Source organism: Cupressus sempervirens, chromosome 10 (assembly GCF_028749045.1).
Source record: "Cupressus sempervirens isolate cs-2001-9-10 chromosome 10, ASM2874904v1, whole genome shotgun sequence".
In the NCBI taxonomy this organism is placed as follows: Eukaryota; Viridiplantae; Streptophyta; class Pinopsida; order Cupressales; family Cupressaceae; genus Cupressus; species Cupressus sempervirens.
This window is the reverse complement of record NC_143127.1, coordinates 136,198,113-136,213,493: the sequence shown is the minus strand read 5'-3', so window position 1 is coordinate 136,213,493 and position 15,381 is coordinate 136,198,113. Positions and strand designations below refer to the sequence as shown.

General features: G+C 31.3%; 1 pseudogene; it reads left to right on the top strand.

Moving 5' to 3' along the window:
* The window catches only part of LOC149532979 (uncharacterized), a 72,092-nt pseudogene that overhangs the window by 18,857 nt on the left and 37,854 nt on the right, over positions 1-15,381 (top strand).

Here is a 15,381-nt window from a genome sequence, read left to right as displayed (position 1 = left end):
ATAAAGTACAAAAGGACTTGAACTTTTAACAAATAAAAAATAATTTAAAAAATTAGCATACAAAAATATAGGGGTTCCCAAGAAGTGAAACCCAACTGCTAACAAATAAAATAAACTAGCAGAGACCAACACCCAACATGAAACACCAAAAAAAAGCCTACAATCCCAAACCAACAAATGACCCAAATAAACAATGATCCAAAATTTTTGCTTGTTCAATTCCTTAATATTCTCCAGAAAGGAGGGCCTCTTGAGAGGCCATGACGAAGCCATTTTTAAAAAGCCCACATCCTACTCAGTGTCCAATTGAAGACTGACATCATTTTCATGGCTTTCCACTATGTGTTTTTTTACTTTAGCTTCCTCTTCTCATCTCAACCTAAATGGGGCTGTTTCATCAAACCTAAGGAAGTTAAAATCTTATCATTTTCTTCTTCGAAGGGAACATGAGTTCTTATTTCCATGACCTTCTCTACTAGCATCTTTTAATTACGAAACTTCTTACAAAAATCTCTCTTACCTTTCATGTCCTAGTCCAACAATTAATAAAATATTTTAGTATCTTATTTATTCTACAATGTTACTTGACTATATTATATTCCAAACCATTGATTACACATAATTCTTAATAAATGATGGTTTAAGCTACTGAAGATAGCTTGAAGCCTTGATGGTTTCAAATCAATAATAAACTAATCAAAACTAGCTCACAAAGCTATTTATTTTAAAGGAATGTTCATATGTCCCTATAATCTTTTGATTTTGATCTATAGGTTACGTGCAACATCATGGTGTGTCAAAAAGTGGCAATCTAAAAAATCTATAGTTCTGAAATATATCAAACCATTTCAAAATCTATTCCAACTTTTTTTCCACCTACCCTGATAGTAAATGAAAACAATTAATATCTTTATAAGGTCTACTATATTTTTTCATACCAAACCTATATGGTCAACATTAAAAACATCCTAAAAATGTGCTTTTGGCATGTTTTTATGTGACTTTTATTTCAAACATGTAGCTGACGATTTTTTTTTAACCAAAATTTGATGAAATGAAAATTGGTTCTTAAAAATGTTCTTATCTTTCCATAAATGTAAGGTTTGTCAAATTATGAGTTTATTAGGTGATTATTACTTATTTTCTAATGGAGTTACGTATAAAGTGCTGACTACTTGAAAAAAAACTATAACTTTCAAATGGTACAACTTTTTTTAAATCCAAAAGATGCATCACATTCTATGTTTCTTCTACTCTAAAGGAAAAAAATGAAAAATTTAATTTTGTAGAGTTTTGAATTAGTTAAGGTGGTCATACATGAGAGTTTTTTAATTCCAAAAATACTAAAGTCAAAAATTAATAATTTATTATTTATTTAGAATAAAAATACCCAAAAATATGTGTCACATCTAGGCATGAGTCTACTACTTATATCTAGAATATTATTAAAAAAATTATCATTTGATTTTGATTAAGGTGGTCAGACATACATCAACTTCTTATTTTTGTTCTAAATTTTTTGAAATATTGCATTAAAATTCAAAATTTTGACCAATCAATATTTTTTTTTTGAGATAAGTCCTAGTAGTTTAGAAACTAGATTCAATTTTCTAGAGATTCTTTTCTCTCAATTTTTTGATGTAAAATTTTAAAAAGTAGAAAATTACACGTCAAATTGACATAACCCTAATTTTTTAATTTTTTATTGCCACTTAAGGGCATAGTTTGGTTGACCATGATCTTGCACATACCCTATAATTCACCTCATATCATCACACAAGGGTTACATACTTGGACAAGTCTATGTTGAGTTTGAGGACACTTAAATATTAATGATTCATTAACTATGTTTGAAAAATCTCCACAATAATATGTTCCATAAATGGAAACATATCACACAATATGGTCCTTAATATTTATTTCTAAATCATTATACCTTTTTTTAGTTAGAGTGTTAATTGGAGAAATAATATATTGTTAGATAAACCAAACAATTTTATCAATGACAACCAACTTTTTTCATGAAACACTATTAGCTAACTTGAGGTACTTAAAAATATGTTCTAATGTCAATTGTTCAATACAAAATTGAGAAAAAAATATTTTCCTACGATTGATTATGTGTGCTTGGGTTCATTATACACATATATCACTTGAGGAGTATATATAAATAATTATAACCATGCTTTTTTTATAGTAAAATTTCAGGATAACTTGTAGACCAAAGATATGCCTTATATTATATGGTTGATTGATGTTTTACACACATTTCATAAGGGTAACTTTATTTAAATACATGGATAATAATGTCTTTGATGAGGTATTAATGTATTCAAAACTAATGATTAATAAAAAATATGAATGTATCATTGTGATCTCTTCAACAATTATCACCTATATGTATTTCCATATGTGAGGTCAGTTTATAATTTCTTGAAATTATAAATTAAGAAAAGTGGTTACTTTTTTGGCATAATTATGACTTGGTTTTATGACCATGATTTTGTTTTATTGGATATTGTGAACATATAATTAGACTATTTGCTACACTTTTATCATTTTTGTTTGCTAAGACAACCTTAAGCTTGGTTGATTAGCATAAGTACTTTTTGGAGGGTATAAATGCACTCCTACAATATTGTCTCCTTATTTTGTGTGAAATAAGTGTCCAGATTTCCTATAAGAAAGTCTTCAAGATTGAAAGATTGTGATATCCTTGTAATCAACTTAGTGGTCTATTGTGTTCTACCTATTTAAGAGTCTTCTTTTCTTATTGCCATTATTATACATAGATAATTTTTTGACAATATGGTTTCATTTATTAGTTTTGTTACTAGTGTACATTGATGTATTGGTCAAAATCACATTCATTGGAAGTGGTTGTTTTTGAAAAGATGGTCAAAATTATTATTAATTTTTGATGTAGTATCTCACTAAATAATATTATATTAATTTAATTTATAATATGGTTGATTCTCTTCCTTTATGTAGATTTATATTCTATTTGATATTTTGATCAAACCATACTATTATCAAATTAATCTTAATGGAATAAATTTACTATCAATATGTGGATTCAACCTTTGATTGTATTAACTGAATCCTATCTCTTTTGTATATTTCTAATGTGACACTAGTTTTCAATACTTTTATCCTTTCTTATGGTATGATAGCTCTAGGTACCATTCTAGGCTTGTGATTTTTTAATACTTAGTGATGACACTTGGTCAAACAAATTGTGCCTCAAAAAGTGTTAGTTTCATGGGAAGATTTTTGAGTCTACTAGATTAAATCTATTCTTATAGTTAAAGATATGATGTTGCTTTCTTCCAGTTATGGAAGTCGATGAATCACTTTTAAGACCTTGAGTATTATATGTGTCAAGCTTCACAAATTTCTTTTCCTTCCAATTAATCTCTTTAAGGTGGTAAATTAGTTTTAAGTGTTTGGTAACTTGCATAACTCATGCTCGTATGATTGTATTTTTCTAAAATTTCATAATTATACAATATGCTAGGAAAAAAAATTTTAAAATTGTGTATTGCGCTTCACATTAAATGCTTATAATTGTGTATGTCTGAAGTATGCAAGAAGGTAATTCTCTTCAATTTAATTAAGTTATGATTGACTTTCTTACTAAGGATATTAGTGTCTACCAAAAATTAAGGCTTCACTTCTACTAAATAATGAATTTACATGTAGTAATTAGGGAACTAGTACATTTTATGTGTTTGATTCAAGGACGTGATACTAGATACTAACTAGTTTTGTTGACATAAATTTTGCGTGTCATTTAAAAAAAGAAAAGGAGACGAATTTTTAAAATGCTCCATTTTTAATTTAGGGATGCATGAGATTGCAAAAACAAAATGATAAATAATAAAGAACTTATTATGTGCTAGTGGAATGTGTTGCTAAGTGGTGATGTGATCTTTTATACACATATTTTTCTATAGTTACATCATGTTCTTTAGTGCATGAAAGGTCTCATGCAACTTCTACTCCCTCTATGTGGATAGTTTTAGTCACTTTGTATATATATTTTATTCTATTTTTCTATATTCTTCTCAAATTTGATGAGCTTTAATTTAATTAATGACTATCCTAATGTTAGGTTTTAGTGGGACCATCTAGCCACAAAATGCTATATTTTTGTATCAAGTACTTTTCTCAAATTTAATTCAACTAGTTTTGCATAACTTTTGGGATTTTGTGTTGAAATTTGCTAACTTTGATCTTATGGTCTATTAGAATGTTTAGGTGACTATGATGTATGTTTTATGTTTATATTCTTGTGTTCCATGGTGATTTTATCTACCATCTTCAATGTGGAACATTAATAAAATGTATAATGGAGTAGATTGTGAAGAATAATCCATTCTTACTCTTGCACTCATATTTTAATTCAATTATGTTTTTATCAATTATGGCATTATCATATGCATTATAATGAACATGGTTGTGAAAATTATATATGCATTTCAAGTAACATTTATGGATCAATTTTTGTTATGTGAGTGTTGATGTTGTGAGAAGGATTGCATGGATATTTGACAAGTAGGCCAAAACATCTTGATGCAAATGAACTAAAAATTATTCTATAATGATGCACAATTGGTGTTCATGATAGAATGTTGAAAACCTCCTTCTTATGTATTGTATTTTTTTTGGAAAAATATATCAAATTATGTAACTTCTTATGATGATTGATATTGTTTATGATGAAAGTCACGATTAGTTTACTAGTAAACTTTTTATGTGGCTTTTTCATATGTGGTTAGTACATTATTGTAGATAAAAAAAAATGATATGCATAGGTTCTATAGAATTGAATCTACCATAGTATCTCGCCATTGTAAGGTTTGATCTCTAGGTTCCACTCCAAGTTCATGAATTTTCTATGCTTAGTGGTAAACCATGACTTGACTAAGTTTACCTTTATAAGTGTTTGTTCCATTGGAATATTGTTAAGTCTAGATAAAATTTATTCTTATAGTTATAGATATGATGTTGCTTTCTTTCAATAATGGAATTGGAAGAATCACTTTTAGGATCTTAACTATTATACATGTCAAGCTTTATAAATTTCCTTTCCTTCTCTCAAAACTTTATAAGGTGGTAAATTATTTTGAAGTTTTTGGTAACTTATATAACTCATGTTGGTATGATTGTATTTTTCCTAAAAATTCATAATTATACAATATGTTAGAAATAAAATAAAAAATATTTGTGTGTATTGCACTTCACATTAAATTTCTATTATTATTCATGTGTGAATTATGAAATAAGCTAATTCTCTTTAGTTTAGTTAAGTTATGATTGACTTTCGTACTAAGGATATGAGTCTCTACAAAAAATTAAGGCTTGAATTTTGATAAACAATGTAAATGTGTATTAATTAGGGAACTAGTACATTTTGGAAGTGTGATGCAAGGATATGCTACTAGATATTCCTTAAATTTTGTGGATATCAATCCTTCCTATCATTTAAGAAATGAAAATAAATTTGATATTTTTTTAAAAGAATTTCATTTTGCATTAAGTGATGCATGAGATTACCCAAAAAAAAGAGGATAATTAATTAAATTGGTTATGTACTATTGGAATGTGTTACTAAATGATGAGGTAATAGTTTATATGCATATTTTTCTAGGACTCAGATCACGTTCTTTAGTACATGCAAGGTCTCATTTAGCTTCTACTCACTCTATGTGGCTAGTTTTAGTCACTTTATATACAAAGTTTATTCTCATTTTCCTATGTTATTCTCAAATTTGATTAGCTTGAATTTAATGAAGGACTATCCTAATGTGAGGTTTTATTGGGGCCATTTGGCCACAAATTTTTTTATTTATGTATCAAGTAATCTTTTCCAAATTTACTTCCACTAGTTTTGCACAATTTTTGGGATTTTGTGTTGAAATCTAATAACTTTAATTTTATGATTTATCACAATCATGAGGTGACTATGAGGTATGTTATATGTTTCTATTCTTGTGTTTCATGGTGATGTTATCTACCATCTTCAATGTGGAACATTGATAAAATGCACAAGGGATTAGATTGTGATGAGTAAACCATGTTTACCCTTGCACTCATATTTTAAATGAAATATATTTTATTAGTTATGAAATGATCAAATTCATTGTCATTAACATGGTTATGGAAAATATATATGCATTCAAAGAAAAATTTATGGATCAATTTTCCTTATGTGTGTTTGATGTTGTGAGGAGGATTGGATAGATATTTGACAACTAAGTCAAAACTTCTTGATGCAAATGAAGTAAAATATATTGCACCATTGGTGTTCATCATAGAATATCAAAACCTCCTTCCTCATTTTTATTATATTTTATTTGGTGAAATATATCAAATTATATAAATTTTTTATGATGTATGAGATTGTTTATGATGAAAGTCATGATCATTTTACTAGTCAACATTTTCTATGGATTTTCAATATGTGATTAGTATATTATTGTAGAACAAGAAAATATATGATATGCATAGCTTGCACATTTTCCATCACCCTATCACATTTTTAATTAGTTCTACCTAGACATATGCAAAAAGTTATTAGATTGCCTATTGCACACAGTTCTAAGAGTTACAAGATTGGAGTTTATATGAGTAGGTAGAGTCCCAAGGAAGTGGAAGGCTTTGTCATTAGAAAGAAAAATGTGTAGGTAAAATGTATGTCCCAAGATAGTAGATTGAAAGTTGTTTAAGGGTTATATAATAAGGATATGCAGGCAAATAATTATCTGATGACACTTATGCACCTTGTATCACATTGACCTTAATGGTCTTACATTTGATCTATGCTCTTCATATACTTGATTTAGTGTAACGATGAATTATTGTGATGCATTATTCTTTTTATGTCTAGAATAAATAGAATCATGATGCATAACGAATATTGTGAATGCTTATTTATGCTTGGATGTAATAATGTTCAACTCACATTGTTGAAGAAATGAAGAGATAATTGTTATGATAAAATGAGTTATAATTTATGTTTGAAACATGTGTAGTCCAATTTGGGAATGTGTAATGACTTGGATATTAAGAACCAATGAGTGAATTATCATAACCTAAATTTTAAAGTATTAAATTACATACATCAAGTAAAGCATAAAAATATAACATGCATCACACAAGAACACCAAAAATTTGATAGGGATAGAATAATGAGTTTGATGTTCAATCAACATTATACAAAACATGGTTTTAAGAGGTTGTTTGCATGCTCAATGCAAAGGAAGGCCAACCTTCCCATAATAGAATTCTATGCTACAACACATTTTTCAGCTAGTTCAAGATATAAATGATGTATAAACTCAAGATCACTTATACACAAAAAGATATAGTAATATTATATTAATGTGAGCTATTGTAGTAGAAGTATTCCACAAAAAAAATAATGTTATCTTCTTCTATATGAAAATTTTTTTCTCTTCTTCTATACCTCAAATTTTCTATTACATTGATCCCTCTAAGTTCATAGTCATTTGATACATTATGGATCTATATTTTTGGCTCCTTCAATAAAAAAATGATATATGTTTAAATGTGTACACTAAGTATGAATGAAATCATTATAATGCATATTTAAGATAATGTACGTTAATAATTTCTTTTAATGAATTTATATTTTTTATCTCACATGTTGAAAAATGTTTATATATTTTTTAACGTAGAATTCATAGGCTACTATAGGCCTAACTATTACTCCATCTTGATCAACATTATTATTGTTTCTTTTCATTTTATTCTTTTATATCTCAAATAATTCTTACCAATATATATTAAAATAATATCACTACATTAAATCTTATATCTACATCTACTATAACAATAAATCAACCATGCTCTTTAATTTTCTTTCTCCAAATTAACAATCTACAATGACTTTTAAAAACCATTCCATAAACTCAAATCTAAAATAGATTTTTATGATAATAGAGAGTATTTATAAAAACATAAAAATAATTCTTATCAATATATATTAAAAATATATATCATTAAAGAGAATCTTATCTCTACATCTAGTATACCAATAATTCAACCTTTCCCCCTTTAATTTTCTTTCTCCAAATTAATAATCTAAAATGACATTTAAACAAATACCATTCCGTAAATTCAAATCTAAAATAGGTCTTTATGATAATAGAGACGCTATTAATAAGAGCATAGAAACCAACATTTTTATCATACAAAATTAGACTGTAATGAAAGACTAAACAACTTTAATGACATCAGTCATCATCGGAACACCCGTTCACGAAATGATGTGTGTTAAAAGCGTATCTTGGGCAGATTCCTTTTAGTTGAACAGCTTTACGCAATTCAAATCTTGGAGTAGGAAATGCTTTCATTAGTATAGTGATGGCAATTGCTTTTAAAAGAGTGAGTAATGTTTAAATGCAAAAGGAAAAACATAGTTTCTCAGATTGTCCATTAAGAATCTATGAGTTTGTAGCTTGTACCTAAATTAAGAATGCGACTAATATGACAATGTTCATTGATTCGATTTAATATGGAAAATGTTTCAATTGTTGCATAAATGAAAATTGCTCATGTCCTTCTATTTAAACTGTCATTGTGGTGAGGAGCTAACCACGTACAGGTCTCATCGCTGTTCTGAAGAGGAATATATGATCTGATTTGGGGATTCAAGTCTGCGTTAGTATTGATTGTGGCAACTGATGTTTTCTTGATTTTTCTTGCTCACATGAGTTGTTTTCTTTTGATTCTATTTTAATGGTTAGGATTAAGGCTGTGAAATGACAGAATCGACCATTTTTGCTTGGTTTGTCATTGACTCATTAATCGATTGTGTTAGTTACGCATATTTTAAACTGTGTATTTTGTTGGAATATTAAATGCAATGGCCATTTGTTTCTAGAGCCAAATGCTCACCTACCACCTGACAGACTCCATAATAGATAGGAACAATAATTGCGGTGGGTGAGTTTTTTGAAATCAGGAAAGAGGGGGAAAAATATGACAAAAGGAATGTTTTAGATTCAATCAAGTGATTCAGCAGATAAGAAGTTTAGTAGAGAGTTGCAGAGTAGAGAAAGAAGAAAGAAGTTGATCAGCCAATCAGTTGTTGCAGAGACATAAGGAAGTTTGTGTTGTGTTTCTAGTTGCACGTGTTTCCTTTGTTCATTCTGTAAGTTTATTATTGTTGGATTCATCATATTGAAGTAGTGATTGCTCTAGAAACCATTGTATGCAGTCATTAGAGCGAAAACTTTAAAGTTTTACCAGTTTAGGGTTATTTTAGGATTTTTTGGTTGAAGCCGAATGCTCCCAAATTTTGTAATATTTACAATCAAAGTTGAATAAAACGCAAGCAGGCATACTTATATCCATTGTCCTTCTTCTATTCATTGCATTTGTGAAATTTGTTTAGAAGCTTCAAGCTTTGGCTCTCTGATTTTAATGGTGGAAACATTCATGTTGAAATTTCTATAAGTTATAATTTTTCCTGTTTGAGCCGAGCTCACTCGACATCCATTGTTGCCAAGCATTGCCTTTTGTGTGTCGAGCTTACTCAGCTTCTTCATGTGCTGAGCTAACTTGACACCTACTTCCTATCACTCGACACCTTCACATGTCGAGAAAACTAGTACTCAGCAACAATTAGTGCTAAGCAAAGTTTTTTATAGTTGTGATTTATTTCTCACATGGTATCAAAGCTCTGAGGCACCACATCCAAAGTGAGTTAAGGCAAATTTTTTTTGGGATATTTGATATGGCAAGAGATGCAAGAAAGATATGGCAGCAGCCACCACCCTTCAATGGACAAAATTATGATACATGGGCAAAGAAGATAAAGACCATAATGGTTGCAAATGATTTGTGGGTGTTTGTAGTTAATGGGTTCAATGATGTGACAAACCCAACTCAGTATGCTGCTCTCACAAATGCCCAAAAGACTCAGTTGAAGGAGTTAAGGAGGAAAGATGCTAAGGCATTAAGTTTGATTGAGACAGCAATGATAGAGACAACTTTTTCCAAGATTTCAGCAACAAATTATGCAAAGGAAGCATGGGATATCCTTGAGACAAATTTCAAGGGGACTGATAAAGTCCATACAGTAAAGCTACAAAATATAAGGAGGGAGTTTGAGAACCTTCCGATGAAGAAAAATGAATCAATTATAGATTTCAGTTCAAGGACCTTCAATGTGATTAACCAAATGAAGTCAAATGGAGAAGACTATCAAGAGTAGAGGATACTGAAAAAGATATTGAGAAGTTTACTTCATAAATATGACAATTTGGTCATGACCATAGAAAAGGCAAAAGACCTCACTGTTTTAATAATCAATGAGTTGATGGGTACTCTTCAAATCCATGAGCATAGGATCAACAGATCTGCATCTTCTTCTTTCCAAGAGCAAGCATTCAAGGTTCAGTCAAATCCAAGAGGAAGGGGGAGAGGAAGAAATGGCTTAGGTAGAATCTCTAGAGGCAGAGGCCGAGGAAATGGAAGACAAAGAAATATTGTAGTAGAAAGCTCATGAAGAGCAGATGGAGCAAGTAGCTCAAGAAATACTTCAAGAGGAGGTAAAAAAAACTATAACTCAAAAAGGAGTAATATAAAATGCTACTACTATCATAAATATGGGCATTATGCAAGTGAATGCTAGAAAAAGAAAAATGATCAGTCAAGACAAGCAAATGTAGATGATGTGAACATGGGAAGTGGAAACAATTCCACTATCTTCATCATGTGTAATGTTGGTGAAGAAGGAAGCCTTGAGATTTGGTACCTTGACAGTGGATGTAGCAACCACATGAGTGGTAATGAAATCTTTTTTTCATTTATTGACAAGAGTTTCAAATCTAAAATTAAAATGGGTAACAATGGAACCCTACCAGTTGTGGGCAAAGGATCTATTATGGTCTGCAACAAGCAAGGTGAGAAGAAGGAAATATAAAATATGTATTTTGCCCCTAATATGAAGCATAATTTGATGAGCATTGGTTAGCTCATTTAAAATGGATACAAAGTGCTGATGGAGAATGACACATGTGTCATTCATGAGAAGGATGGGAGCAAGAACCTACTTTCAACAATTCAAATGACAAAGAACAAAATGTTTCCCTTTAAGATAGAGACATGTTTCTCATCTCAAGTTAGTGCTGCACCTCCCACATAATCATCTCTAAGGAGTGTCAATGAAGATCCCTCACAACTATGACATTGTAGGGATGGTCATCTTGACTATGCTGGTTTAAATTTTTTGTCAAATAAAAGAATGGTAGAAGGCTTGCCATGTATAAAAAATTCATGTGACAAGTGCGAGGCTTGTATTTTGGGTAAGTAACATAAACTTCCTTTTAATTCTGAAAATCCTAGGAGGGCTGGATATCCATTAGAGTTAGTGCATACTTGTTAGGAATAAGGTGTCTCAACCTTGTATAATTCTTATTCTTATTATTTGTTTTGTAAAACGTATTTCTTGCAAATAATGTTGATGTGTCGACATCTCGAACTGTGTGTAAAGAGATCATGACTAAAACAGTTATGACAAATTTCTATGACACGTAAGAGCTATGTTAAGAAGATTCAATGATAGGTGAAGACATGTGGCAACTAAGGTATTTGAGTACTATATACTCTACCCCAATAATGGGATTCGGGGCATCGCCCCAAATTTTTTTTTGGGGTTCCTATTTTCTCAGAGAATGGTAAAACCCTAATATGGTTTACCCTTGGGAGTAACCCTAAAATGAAGCGCATGTTATAAGCATTTTTAGGGTTGCAGAAAGATGCGATGAGAAAAAAGGTGTATTGTTGGTACTGCGAATAGCTACTGGAGTCTTATGTTGTTGATGTTAAACTTGCATTGCAAGTGTATTGTAACTTTGTGTTGAAGATAATACATTGTGCAGGTTCTGAAGGGGTGGGGTTGTTTTACTGAAAAGTTTTTCCCCACCGGCAAATCCTTTTGTTATGTGTTCCTTTCTCTGTCTATTTTCTGTATGCATGGTTGGCTACAATATTGTTGTTTACATGATATTGAATCTGTAAGTGTGGAAGATTTTAATAAGATTTGCATCATACTTTCCCTATGAGATTAGTGTAGGAAGCTATTTTCGCACCTGAATTTTCTTACAATACTGACCTAGTCAGTCCTATGTAAGTTACTTCCATTGGTGGAAGTACTTATTTCATGACATTTATTGATGATTTCAGTCGTAAGACATGGGTTTATTTTTTAAAATCTAAATCTGAAGCATTTGATAAGTTTTTTGAATTCAAAGCCCAGGCTAAAAAAGAATGTGGACACTATATCAAAGTCTTAAGATTAGATAGAGGAGAGGAGTATACCTCCAATTCTTTTGTAAATTTTTGCAAGAAGCATGATATAAAAAAAGACCTCACAACCAGCTATACACCACAGTAGAATGGAGTGGCTAAAAGAAATAATAGGACCATTGTTGAAATGGCAAGGAGCATGATGAAAAAGAAAGGTCTCCCAACTGAATTTTGGGAAGACGTTGTGACAATAGCAGTTTACCTAATTAATAGGTGTCCTACAAAGGTAGTCCGTGATAGAATTCTAATAGAAGCATGGTCACGAAAAAGATGAACAATTGAACACCTAAGGGTGTTTGGATGTGTTGCATATGTAGATGTGCCTAAAGAGCAAAGACAGAAATTGGATGACAAAGGAGTGAAGTGCATCTTCACAGGGCACAACACAGAATCAAAGTCATACAGACTGTATGACCCATTCAACGACAAGATGATTCTCTCAAGAGATGTTCAATTTATTGAAAATCAGTCATGGTATGGACCAACTCATGAATCACCAAGCACCTCAAGTAAAGTATCAATTATGAGTGAAGAGGATGTTGATGAACAACAAGAAGAAAGAATAGATGGAAGAAGAGGCAAGCAGCTTCAGTCATTGTCGAGCTCCTCTAGGCATGACCAGTGTTAGTGTCGAGTAATAGTGAAGACTGAGTTGGTCGACAAAGTAGCAGCAATGAAGATTCTAATACCATACTCTCCTCCCTGTTACCAAGAAAGACCAAGAGTCTTAAAAAGATAAACCAAGATGAAAGGTATGAAGGTTATGATGAGAGCATTAACTTTGCATTATTTTTTCATAGTGATCCAATATATTTTGAAGAAGCTATTAAGGAGAAGAAATGGTGTAAGGCCATGGATGAGGAGATAGATGCTATAGAAAGAAATGAGACATGGGAGCTAACTGAATTGTCTCCCAAGAAGCAAATAATTGAAGTGAAATAGGTCTACAAGACCAAATGTAATGCTAAAAACAAGATTGATAGGCATAAGGCAAAGCTGGTAGTCAAGGGCTATAAACAATAGTATGGAAGAGATTATGAGGAGACATATGCCCCAGTTGCAAGAATGGAAACTATGTGTGTTGTCATAGCAATTGCAGCTCAGCACAAATTGAAGGTATTTCAAATGGATGTGAAGTCCGCCTTCCTAAATGGTATATTGAAAGAAAAAGTCTATGTGGAGCAGCCCCCTAGTTATGAAATTACAGGTGAAGAACACAAAGTATATAGATTGAAGAGAGCTCTTCATGGGCTCAAGCAAGCTCCATGGGCATGGTACAACAGGATTGACTCATATTTGATGAACAATGGCTTTAAAAAAAGTAATGGTGAGCCCACTCTCTATATCAAAGCAGCAAATAGAAATGTTTTGATTGTTGTCTTGTATGTAGATGATTTAATTTTTACTTGTAATGACAAGGCTCTAATTGGTGAGTTCAAAGAGGCCATGAAAAATAAATTTGAAATGACAGACCTAGGTCTCTTGAAATACTTTTTAGGCATAGAAGTAAAATAAATGCATGATGACATCTTCATCTCTCAAGAAAAATATGCAAGGTAGATCTTGGAGAGATTTAAAATGTAGAATAGTAAGGTAGCTCCAACGCCAATAGCAGTAGGTTTGAAGTTGAGCAAGGAAGGATCTAGCAAGAGAGTGGATCCAACACTATACAAGAGTATGGTTGGAAGTCTGATGTATTTGATTGCAACTTAGCCAGACTTGATGCTGCAGTAAGTTTGATTTTCAGATTGATGGAAATACCAAAGGATTCCCATTGGCAAGCGGGAAAGAGGATATTAAGGTATGTGAATGGTACCAATGGATTTGGAATTTTGTATACTGTATCAAATAATTTTAGGTTGGTGGTTTATATTGATAGTGATTAGGCTGAAATTTTAGATGATAGGAATAGCACATTCGGATACATGTTTCATATGGAATCAGGTGCAATTTCATGGGCATCCAAAAAGCAACCTATTGTTGCTCAATTTATAGCAGAGGTTGAATACATAACATCAAATGCAATAGCATCTCAAACTATTTGTTCAAGAAGGATCTTGATAGATTTGAATGAAAGACAAGAGGATGGAACAACAATTTATTGTGACAACATCTCTTCAATTGCATTGTCCAAGAATCTAGTCTTCTATGGTAGAAGCAAGCATATTGAGATCAGATATCACTTCATCAGAGAGTTGGTGGAGAATAGGGATATTAAGATGAAATTTTGTAGGTCTGACCAATAGCTAGTAGACATTTTTACTAAGCCATTAGGCATTGAAACTTTTATACACCTAAGAGAGAGTCTTGATGTAGTTGATTTGGATCAACAGTGATCCTTATTTGTTTGGCTCAGGACAAAGACGGAGTGTTGGAATATTAAATGCAATGGCCATTTGTCCCTGGAGCCAAATGCCCACCTACCACCTAACGGACTCTAGAAAAATAGAAACAATAACTATGGTGGGTGAGTTTTTTGAAATTGGAAAAAAGGAGGAAAAATATGACAAAAGGAATGTTTTAGATTCATTCAAGTGATTCAGCAGATCAAAAGTTTAGTAGAGAGTTGCAGAGCAGAGAAAGAAGAAAGAAGTTGATCAGCAGATTAGTCGTTGCAGAGACAGAAAGAAGTTTGTGTCATGTTTATAGTTGCACGTGTTTCTTCTATTCATTCTGTAAGTTCATTATTATTGGATTTTTTCTATTGAAATAGTGATTTCTCCAAGCACCATTGTATGTAGCCTTTAGAGCTGCAAGTTTAAAGTTTATTGAAGTTTGAAGTTTTACCAGTTTAGAGTTATTTTAGGGTTTTCTGGTTGAAGCCAAATGCTTCCAAATTTTGTAATATTTATAATCAAAGTTGAATAGAAAGAAAACAGGCATACTTGAATCCATTGTCCTTCTTCTATTCATTGCATTTGTGAAGTTTGTTTAGAAGTTTCAAGCTTTGGCTCTCTAATTTTAATGGTGGAAACATTCACGTTGAAATTTCTTTAAGTTATAATTTTTCGAGCTTGGGTCAAGCTCACTCGACATCCA